The sequence below is a fragment of the Rhinoraja longicauda genome, chromosome 4 (assembly GCF_053455715.1).
Source record: "Rhinoraja longicauda isolate Sanriku21f chromosome 4, sRhiLon1.1, whole genome shotgun sequence".
NCBI classification, from domain to species: Eukaryota; Metazoa; Chordata; class Chondrichthyes; order Rajiformes; family Arhynchobatidae; genus Rhinoraja; species Rhinoraja longicauda.
This window is the reverse complement of record NC_135956.1, coordinates 72,095,931-72,105,859: the sequence shown is the minus strand read 5'-3', so window position 1 is coordinate 72,105,859 and position 9,929 is coordinate 72,095,931. Positions and strand designations below refer to the sequence as shown.

General features: G+C 46.0%; 1 protein-coding gene across 1 annotated transcript in view; it reads right to left on the bottom strand.

Annotated features, from left to right (window-relative positions):
- Positions 1 to 2,515: 2,515 nt before the first annotated feature.
- Positions 2,516 to 9,929, bottom strand: part of vps13b (vacuolar protein sorting 13 homolog B) — a 752,723-nt gene continuing 745,309 nt past the window's right edge. Inside the window, exon 63 of the transcript XR_013547184.1 lies at positions 2,516 to 2,565. The gene's annotated coding sequence lies outside the window, so the exon portion shown is untranslated. The remainder of the gene's footprint in view (positions 2,566 to 9,929) is intronic.

Sequence of the window (9,929 nt, the reverse complement as noted above, 5' to 3'; positions counted from 1 at the left end):
CCCCTAGTGTGTAGGGAGTGGATGAGAAAGTGGCATAACAAAGAACTAGTATGAACGGGTAATTGATGGTCAGCGTGGACTCGGTGGGCTGAAGGGCTGTTTCCATGCTGTATCTTTCATTCAATCAATTCATGGAGTCTCCTGCCCATATAATTGTTACCCATTTCCTGCACTGCTTGGAGTCATGGAATTGAACAGCTGATACTACAGGCCATTCCACCCACCATGTCCACGCCAACCTTTTCCAGTCATGGGCACATTAACCTCAGTTGCCCCCACCAGGACCATACCCTGTGCCTTGCCTATTTAGGTGTCTGGCACACTTAACATTATAACAAGAGCTCAATTTCTACATGAGCTTCTCGGGCTGTAGAGGGTTCAGGTATATCACAGCAGCATTAAAAGCATTCAATAAATTCTTCACCTCTCAATAAGTTCTGAACCAGGCTGGCATGGTGGCGTAGCAGTAAAGTTGCTGCTTTACTGCGCCAGAGACCCGAGTTCGATCCTAACTACAGGTGCTGTCTGAAGGGAGTTTGTACGTTCTCCCAGTGACCGCTTGAGTTTTCGCTGGGAGCATTGGTTTCCTCCCGCACTCCAAAGCCACACAGTTTTGGAGGTTAATTGACTTTGGTAAAATTGTAAATTGTTCCTAGTGTGTGTAGGATATTGTTTGTGTGTGGGAATCATTTGTCGGAACGGACTTGGTGGGCCGAAGGGCCTGTTTCGCACTGTATCTTTAAACTAAACTAAACCCTCCTTTTATTTGACAGTGCATCAATTAAGTGAAAGCACTGGTAAACCGAGATCCACCTGGATGAAGAGGCTCTTGGAGACAAGAGCTGTTGATGTGGTGAACCCTTATTCAATTTCTATACAACTTCTGTACAACCACACATGTGGGTGGATGGGTTTCTGAAAGAACCAATACCTTGTGTCTGAAAAGGGAATCAACCCAAAGGGATGTCACCCTGTGGCGGCCCCTGGTGGTGAGCCACGTGTGGTGCGAACCCTCGGCTCGGGATGTGGGGTCACGGTTCTTGGAATGGGGAGGAGCAGCAGTTGGTAGTGGAGTTCCAGGAGGAGTTGAACCTGGTTGGGGGTTTGGGGAGCTGTGTGGTGCTTGAGGAATAAATAAACCTTTGCTTGAGACGTGTCCCACTTCATTGGCTTTGCTTGGGATTCGTGGCCCGCTTCAACCCATTCCTTCTCCCCAGAGATGCTGCCTGTCCCGCTGAGTTACTCCAGCAGTTGTGTCTTTATGTTTCATACGCTTTGAATACAAGGGTCTATTTCTGTGCTCTATACTGTAACTGTCTGATTCTGTAATTAACTCTGCAATAGTTACTATAAAAACATTTAAAACACATTTGGACAGGTACATGGATAGGAAACATTGTGTGGGCTATGGTCCAGTGGTGTGCAGGTGGGACTAGTATAGATGGGGCATCTTGGAGACAGGACTTGTTGATGGAGGGCCGGAACCTCGCGGGTCGGAGGTGGAGGCTCGCGAGCTGGCGGGGCTCATGGCTGGGGCCTGGGTCGGTGCCACAGAGGCACCCGGAGAGGATCCGGCAGCGATAGTGATGATGGCACCGACCGACGGACGAGGACGGACAAGTGGAAGTGAGGACGCCACTGCAGGGGGAAGTAACAAAGGAGGACCCGGCGTGGAGGGGCCGCCGTGAGGGGGGAGGGGAGAGCAAAGGGCGAACTGGCGCGAGGGTACTTTGTAAATTTATATGCGCCCTTTATGGGCGACTATTTGCATTCCTTGGTGTGGTGTATTATGATAAGAATCGACGAGTGAGACGGGTTAGCATACAACATATGGCTGCTTTACTTCAACACCACCAGCGAGTGTAATCAGGTATCCCACAATGCTTTATACCCGGAACTACGGCAAGGCTCAGCTGCCAAAACACAAATACTCAAAATGGTAAATACACCACATTACCCCCTTTTTAAAATGAAGGTAATCTTAAATAACTGAAATTAGCAAGTGCCTTATTACTAACAATAACCATTCCCAAAATTACTACTATGCAAAGTTACTTGTTATCACTAGAGACCCTCTTGTAGTTTTAACAAGTCTCAGTCCATCTGTGTGTTCATATTAATGAAAACAACTTAAACAACTAAACAGTCCTTCATGCCGAACATTTCCCTTCTTTTTTGTTATTTTTTAAATGAAGCTTAAGGGACATAGCGGTCTGGAGGCTTCCTGACCCTTGATGATCGGCATGGACTCAGCGGCGCAGCAGCTGCAGCTGTACGGTCCACAGTCCCTGGCTCGCTGCATGATGACATGTCCTCCGGCTGTGCGGGTTGGCTCGGTGCAGAAGTGTCAGTGGTTGAGTTTTCAGTGTCCTGATCCAGTCCATCTCCCATGACTCTGAATCGCAGCTGATCTCCATGTCTCCTGCAGGTGATGTCGGTGTCTCCTCCTTGTACTTTGTAAGACACCGGTCCTGTTTGATCCACTATGACTCCAGGAATCCATTTCCGCCGTCATGGGAAAGTTGGGTCGATGGGCCTGTTTCCATGATGTACGACTCCATGATTCTAAAATAGGGAAAAGGAGAATGAGAGCCAAACTGGAGTAAGATAAAAATAGGTGATGCTGCAGGGAAGTGTGCAAGAGATGGACTGAATGGTCTGTGCTAATGTAGAATCCAATATGGTTTCCATCAGCACGTCACGCTGTCTTGGGAAAGCAGCCAACATGATCAAAGACCTTTCCCGCCTCCTTTTTCTCCTCGCTCCTGTCGGCCATAAGATACAGACGATTGAAAACGCGAACCACCAGACTCATAAACAGCTTTATCCCCTCTGTTGTCAGGGCGGCAATGTGACACCGCAGAGAGTTGCAGCCTTACAGCGCCAGAGACCTGGGTTCGATCCTGACCACGGGTGCTTCCAAACTGTAACTCTAAACTACACTGAAGCTTCTGAATGGTCCTTCCATAAGCTTGGGTACAGTCCCGATTCTCCAACCTATTGGACATTTTCTCTGGGAACCTTTGCACCCCAATACTGAGAAACTATATTCTGCACTCTGTATCTTTTTCTTTGCTCTGCCGATGGTACTTGATTTTTTTCGTGTATGGTACTGTATATTATAGACTGCAAAAGGTGGTGAACACTGCCCATTCCATCATGGGTTCTGACATCCCCACCATCGAAGGGATTTACAGGAGTCGCTGCCAGCTTCATCAGAGACCCACACCCATCATTTCAATACTGCCAATGGGAGGAAGGTATGGGAGCCAGAAAACAGTAACGTCCAGGTTCAGGAACAGCATCTTCCCTTCAGCCATCAACACTATAACCTCTAAATATGTTCCAAACTACATAAACTTAGGGGCATTGGTTTTGTGTTTTTGCACTATTATTGTTTGTTTTTATGTGTATGTGTGTGTGTGTGTGTGTTTATACATATATATATTTATATTTATATATTTATATATATACACACACATTGAATTGTTTACAGAGTACTATGTTTACATATTCTGTTGTGCTGCTGCAGGTAAGAATTTCATTGTTCTGCCTGAAACATAACAATAAAACTCTAGGAAAAAAAACTGCAGATGCTGGTTTAAATCGAATGCAGACACAAAATGCTGGAGTAACTCAGCGGGTCAGGCAGCATCTCAGGAGAGAAGGAATGGGTGACGTTTCGGGTCGAGACCCTTCTTCAGACTGATGTCAGGGGAGGGGGCGGGACAAAGATAGGATGCAGTCAGATAAAACACTCTTTATTATCTGATCTGACTGGGTAGCACGCAAAACCAAAGCTTTCCATTGTACCTTGGTACACGTGACAACAATAAGCCTCAACCTAAGTCTAATGTTGCTTTATTTGTGTAAAGGAAACTGCATGTTCAGTTGTTAAAGATGTATTTTCAAATCAGTGTACCTCCCCTCAGGTAAGCACAGCGTGTCTCACAGACAAAATGCTTGTATTGGACATTTTGTAATTACTTCCTTTAAATAGCAGCAGGAGGGTAAAATATAGAAATTATGACCAGAAGTTGATGTAGGATTCTTCCTAAGCCCCCAAAGTCCACAGTCTGATTTGAACAGTTACAATGATGCTCGCTTCCCTACTTAACGAGCAACACGTTTGTGTAGGAAGGAACTGCAGATACATTGAAGATAGACACAAAATGCTGGAGTAACTCAGCGGGACAGGCGGCATCTCTGGAGAGAAGGAATGGGTGGCTTTTCGGGTCGAGACCCTTTTTCATATTGAGAGTCAGGGAAGAGGGAAACTAGAGATATGGAAGGGTAAGGTGTGAAAACGACTGATTAAAGCAGACGACGTTCAAGGAAATGTACAAGGAAATTATTGGCTGCGGGGAAGGTGACAATGATGCATACAAACAGTAAAATGAATCGGGACAGTGAAACTAGTCGGAGAACTAGGGTGGGGGAGGGACGTAGAGCGAGGGAAAGCAAGGGTTTACTTGAAGTTAGAGAAATCAATATATCATACCGCTGGGCTGTAAGCTGCCCAAACGAAACTCGTTTGTTTACTTATTAGGTGAAAATTATTTTCATTGCTATCTTTACAATGTGCTTCAAATATTTTTAAGTATGGTTTAATTGTCCTCAAGTATGGTGAGATTTTCCTGGATAGCCTGCAAAACAAAGTTTATTTCACAATCATGTATCTAAAGTAATAATCAATTGATCAACAAGGGCGGCACAGTGAGGCAATGGTAGAGTTGCTGCCTCACAACGCCAGAGACCCGGCTTCACTCCAGAATATGGGTTGCTGTCTGTATGGGGTTTGTACATTCTCTATGTGACCTTGTGGGTTTTCTCCGGGTGCTCCAGTTTCCTCCCACAAACTTCGGACTTTGGAGAAAGTTCCTCAGTTTCAGGAAAGTCTCCAAACAATTCTCCGGTGCAGGAGAAACAAAGAACTGCAGATGCTGGTTTATACCAAAGTGCTGGAGTAACTCGGCGGGTCAGGCAGCATCTCTGGAGAAAAAGGATGGGTGACGTTTCAGATGAGCAAGATGATGCCTCTTCAGACTTCTTCTGAAGGAGGAATGAGTTACTCCAGCACTTTAATCTTCTTTTATTAACGATCACCTGCAATTCCTTGTTTCTTCTCTTCTTCCATTTGCCCATCGTTGGACATACCTTTCAGAAAAGCAGTGGCCAGAGGAAAGAGTTTAATTGTGGATCTGAGGGGTAAGTTTGCTACACAGAGAGTGATTAACATCAGGAACTCGCTGCCAGCAGTGGTAATGGAATCGGATCCAATCACCACATTTAAGAGACATTTAGAGGCACTTGAATTTGCAAGGCTTAGAAGCATGTGTAGCGTAATGCAGGCAAATGTGATTAATATAGATGAGAAACATTTTTGTCATGGTCATGGTGGATTAAAGGGCCCATTTCTGTGTGTTGTTCAAGTGGCACGGTGGTGCAGCGGTGGAGTTGCTGTTTACAGCGTCAGAGACTCGGTTTGATCCTGGTTCCTAACCACCAGATTCAGGAACCACCAACGAAGATTCTTCTCCGTTGTACCAAACTATCGAATGAACTTCTCCTAAGATAGGAGTGTAGTCCTGATCTCCCAACTTACCACTTACACTTTCTTTTATATGCCACTATCTTATATACTACCATCTTTCTTTTTCTGAACCACTGTATTCTGCACTCTGGCAATTCTCCTCTTCACTCTTAAGGCCGGCACAGTGGCGCAGCGGTAGAGTTGCTGCCTTAATGCACCAGAGACCCAGGTTCGATCCTGACTACGGGTGATGTCTGTGCAGAGTTTGTACGTTCTCCTTGTGACTGTTGGGGGGGGGGGGGGTTCTCCGGGTGCACCGGTTTCCTCCCACATTCCAAAAATGTGCAGGTTTGTAGGTAAATTGGCTTCTGTAAATTGTCCCTAGTGTGTAAGATAGTGTGTAAAATAGTGTGTAAGATAGTACAGGTGATCGCTGGTCGGTGAGGACTCGGTGGCTCCAAGGGCCTGTTTCCATGCTGTATCTCCACTAAACTGTGTAGGCAGGAACTGCACATGCTGGTTTACACAATAGATAGACACAAAATAGACCCAAGATAGACACAAAATGTTGGAGTAACTCAGCGGCTCAGGCAGCATCTCTGAAGAAAAATAATTAAGTGATGTTACCGGTAGCATCGACGGGGCTGAAAAGAAGAAGGGTTTCGACCCGAAATGTCACCTATTCTTTTTCTGCAGAGATGCTGCCTGACCCGTTTGAGTTACTTTTTGACTCAGTGCAGCGTAACAAAGTTTGTACCAGTAGAGGGCGCTCACAGTCTATAAACCAACAAAGAGACCAGCAAAACTGCTTGAACACTCAGCAGTTACTTGGAATTCAATTGTCAAAGCTGAAAATACGAATTCAAAACCAAGAGATCCTGAGAGATTTAAGGGAAACCTCATGAAAAGTGATTGGGGTGATCAACATAAATGCATTGATGAGGAGGGAAAGGAATAGTTGGGCTGCATTTCTAAGACACCTTCCAAAGTGGTGCAACGGTAGAGTTGCTGCCTTGCAGCGCCAGAGACCCGGTTCGATCCTGACCACCGGTGCTGTTTGTACGGAGTTTGCACTTTTTTCCTGAGACCACGCTGGTTTCTCCGGGTGCTCCGGGTTCCTCCCACGCGTCCCAAAAACGTACAGGTTTGTAAGCTGTGTAGAAAGGAACTGCGGATGCTGGTTTATACCGAAGATAGACACAGAGAGCTGCTATTGAGGGCATGCAGCGTAGATTTACTGGGTTAATTCCCGGAATGGCGGGACTGTCATATGTTGAAAGACTGGAGCGACTAGGCTTGTATACACTGGAATTTAGAAGGATGGGAGGAGATCTTATCGAAACCTATAAGATTATTAAGGGGTTGGACACGTTAAAGGCCGGAAACATATTCCCAATGTTGGGGGAGTCCAGAACAAGGGGCCACAGTTTAAAAATAAGGGGTAGGCCATTTAGAACTGAGATGAGGAAAAACTTTTTCAGTCAGAGAGTTGTGAATCTGTGGAATTCTCTGCCTCAGAAGGCAGTGGAGGCCAATTCTCTGACTGCATTCAAGAGAGAGCTGGATAGAGCTCTTAAGGATAGCGGAGTTAGGGGATATGGGGAGAAGGCAGGAACGGGGTACTGATTGAGAATGATCAGCCATGATCACATTGAATGGCGGTGCTGGCTCGAAGGACCGAATGGCCTCCTCCTGCACCTATTGTCTATTGTCTATTGTCTATTGTAACTCAGCGGGCCCGGCAGCATCTCTGGAGAAAAAGGATGGGTGGTGTTTCACGTTGGGACCCTTCTTCAGACCTTTGCAGGAAATCTTTGTTGGTTCTTTGTAGGTTTATTGGCTTTGGTAAAAATTGTAAATTGTCCATAGGGTGAAGGGTAGTGCTAGTGTTTGTGGATCGCTGGTTGGCACGGCCGAGGTAGGTCAAATGGCCTGTTTCCACACTGTGTCTTCGAACGCAACTAAACTGAATTAGAAATAGGGTTGCTAACTTTCTCACTCACAAATAAGGGACAAAAGGTGACCTCACCCAGCCAGCGTTCACGTACACCCGCTCCACCAATGGCGGCCGCCCAGGCCAGGAGGCGGGTTGCTATGCAACCTCCATCAGGCGAACACAGTCGGCCCCGCTCCCCGAACGCACTCCGTTAGCCTACACTGTCCCAGCCTACAGTGGGCCGTGGGCCCACAGTGCCCCCCGGGCCTAATCCGGGACAAGAACGGTCCCGTATGGGACAAACCAATTTAGCCCAAAATACGGGATGTCCCGGCTAATACGGGACAGTTGGCAACCCTAATTAGAAAGTACTTCACAACTATGGTTATTATCAGAGGTTTTGGTCTCAATGATCTCTGGTCCTGGACTCTCCCACTACTGGAAACATCCCACATTCCAAAAGACGTGCAGGTTTGTAGATTAATTGTCCCTAGTGTGTAGGATAGAACTAATGTACGGGTGATTGCTGGTCGGCACGGACTCAGTTGTTAAAGGCTCCGAGCACTAGGAGCACTGTTAGCCATGCAGTAAACGCAAGACTATAAATTAGTCCAAAGGTCAAGAAGTTGTGACAAAACATGACAGTAAATCTTGATCCTTTTATGCTCGGGATTGCATTTCTGCTTAAATCCTCCCCAGCCGGTCAGTGTTATTTACACTAGTTAGAGGAGTGATTTTTTAAAATATTTTCATTAACAATGCTGAGGGCAGTAAGTTGGTTCAATGGTGAAGATGTCTTCATTGCACAAGTGCCCTCTGACATGAGACGTTACATGATAGGGCTTTTATGATTCAGGGCCGCGGTGTGCTGGCGTATTTTCAATCATAGTCTACATTAAAATCCACTCTCAGCTCTGCAGTATAAACTCACACTTTTTCAAGCTATTTACAAGCTTGATCCGTCCATTTGCCACCACCCCTCAAAGTCCCACTTGTTGATTAGCAGCAGCCTTCCACAGCTTTTTGCCCTTCTAAGGCCACCTTCCATTTACAAAGGGAACCGGGCTGGAATGTCAATGGTTCAAGTCCAACTCGGGAAAACCTGGATAACTAAATCCAGGATGTGGATACAAAACAACTGCAGATGCTGGTTTACAAACAAAGACACAGTGCTGGAGTAACTCAATGGGTCAGTCAGCATCTCTGGAGAACATGGATAGGGGATCAGGCCAGGACTCTTCTTCAAATAGGCATTTCAGGTCGAGACCCTTCTTCAGACCAACTCCAGGTTGATGCTGGTACGATGCTGAGGGAGGATGGCATTGTTGGGGGTGCTTATTCACAAAATGCTGGAGTAACTCAGCAGGTCAGGCAGCATCTCGGGAGAGAAGGAATGGGTGAAGTTTCGGGTCAAGACCCTTCTTCAGACTGACCCTTCTTCAGACTTGTTGGGGGTGCTCTTGACTGAGATGTTAATTAATCTGCAAAAGAGCAGAATGCTTCTCTCTGGCATCATGGCTAATACTCAAACTTCGATCAATACTAATTGTCATAGAACGTTGAACAGCACAGCACAGGAACAGGCCTTTAGGCCCGCAGTATCTGCGCCGAACACAATGTCAGGATAAACTAATCTCCCCCCCTCCTGGAGCATCAGAGGTTGAAGAGTGTAGATAGGCTAGAACCTTTTTCCCAGAGTGGAAATGTTAAAGAGAGCAGAACAAAAGGGACTGTCATACAAGGAAAGATTGGAAAGACTGGGCTTGTATTCACTGAAGTTTAGAAGGATGAGAGGGGATCTTATAGAGACGTATAAAATTATAAAAGGACTAGACAAGCTAGATGCAGGAAAAAATTTCCCAATGTTGGGGCAGTCTAGAACCAGGGGCCACAGTCTAAGAATAAAGGGGAGGCCATTTAAAACTGAGGTAAGAAGAAACGTATTCACCCAGAGAGTTGTGAATTTGTGGAATTCTCTGCCACAGAAGGCAGTGGAGGCCAATTCACTGGATGAATTTAAAAGAGTTAGATAGAGCTCTAGGGGCTAGTGGAATCAAGAGATATGGGTAGGCAGGCACAGGTTACTGATTGTGGATGATCAGCCATGATCACGATGAATGGCGGTACTGGCTCGAAGGGCCAAATAGCCTCCTCCTGCACCTATTTTCTATGCTTCTATGTTTCTAAAAGGTCAGAGGAAGAAATTTGAAAGGAAATGTGTGGGCCAAGTTTTTTTACACAGAGGGTGGTGGGCGCTGGAGTATATTGTCTGGGGTGATGGTCGAGGCAGGTCCAATAGTGGCGTTTAAGAGGCTTTTAAATAGACACAATGGATATGCGAGGAATATGATAGAACGCTGCAAGTACATTTGTTTATTCATCAATATTATTCACTGGATATTATCCTGACATCATCTGTGACAAGGAGGGACACAAAATGCTGGAGTAACTCAGCGGGTC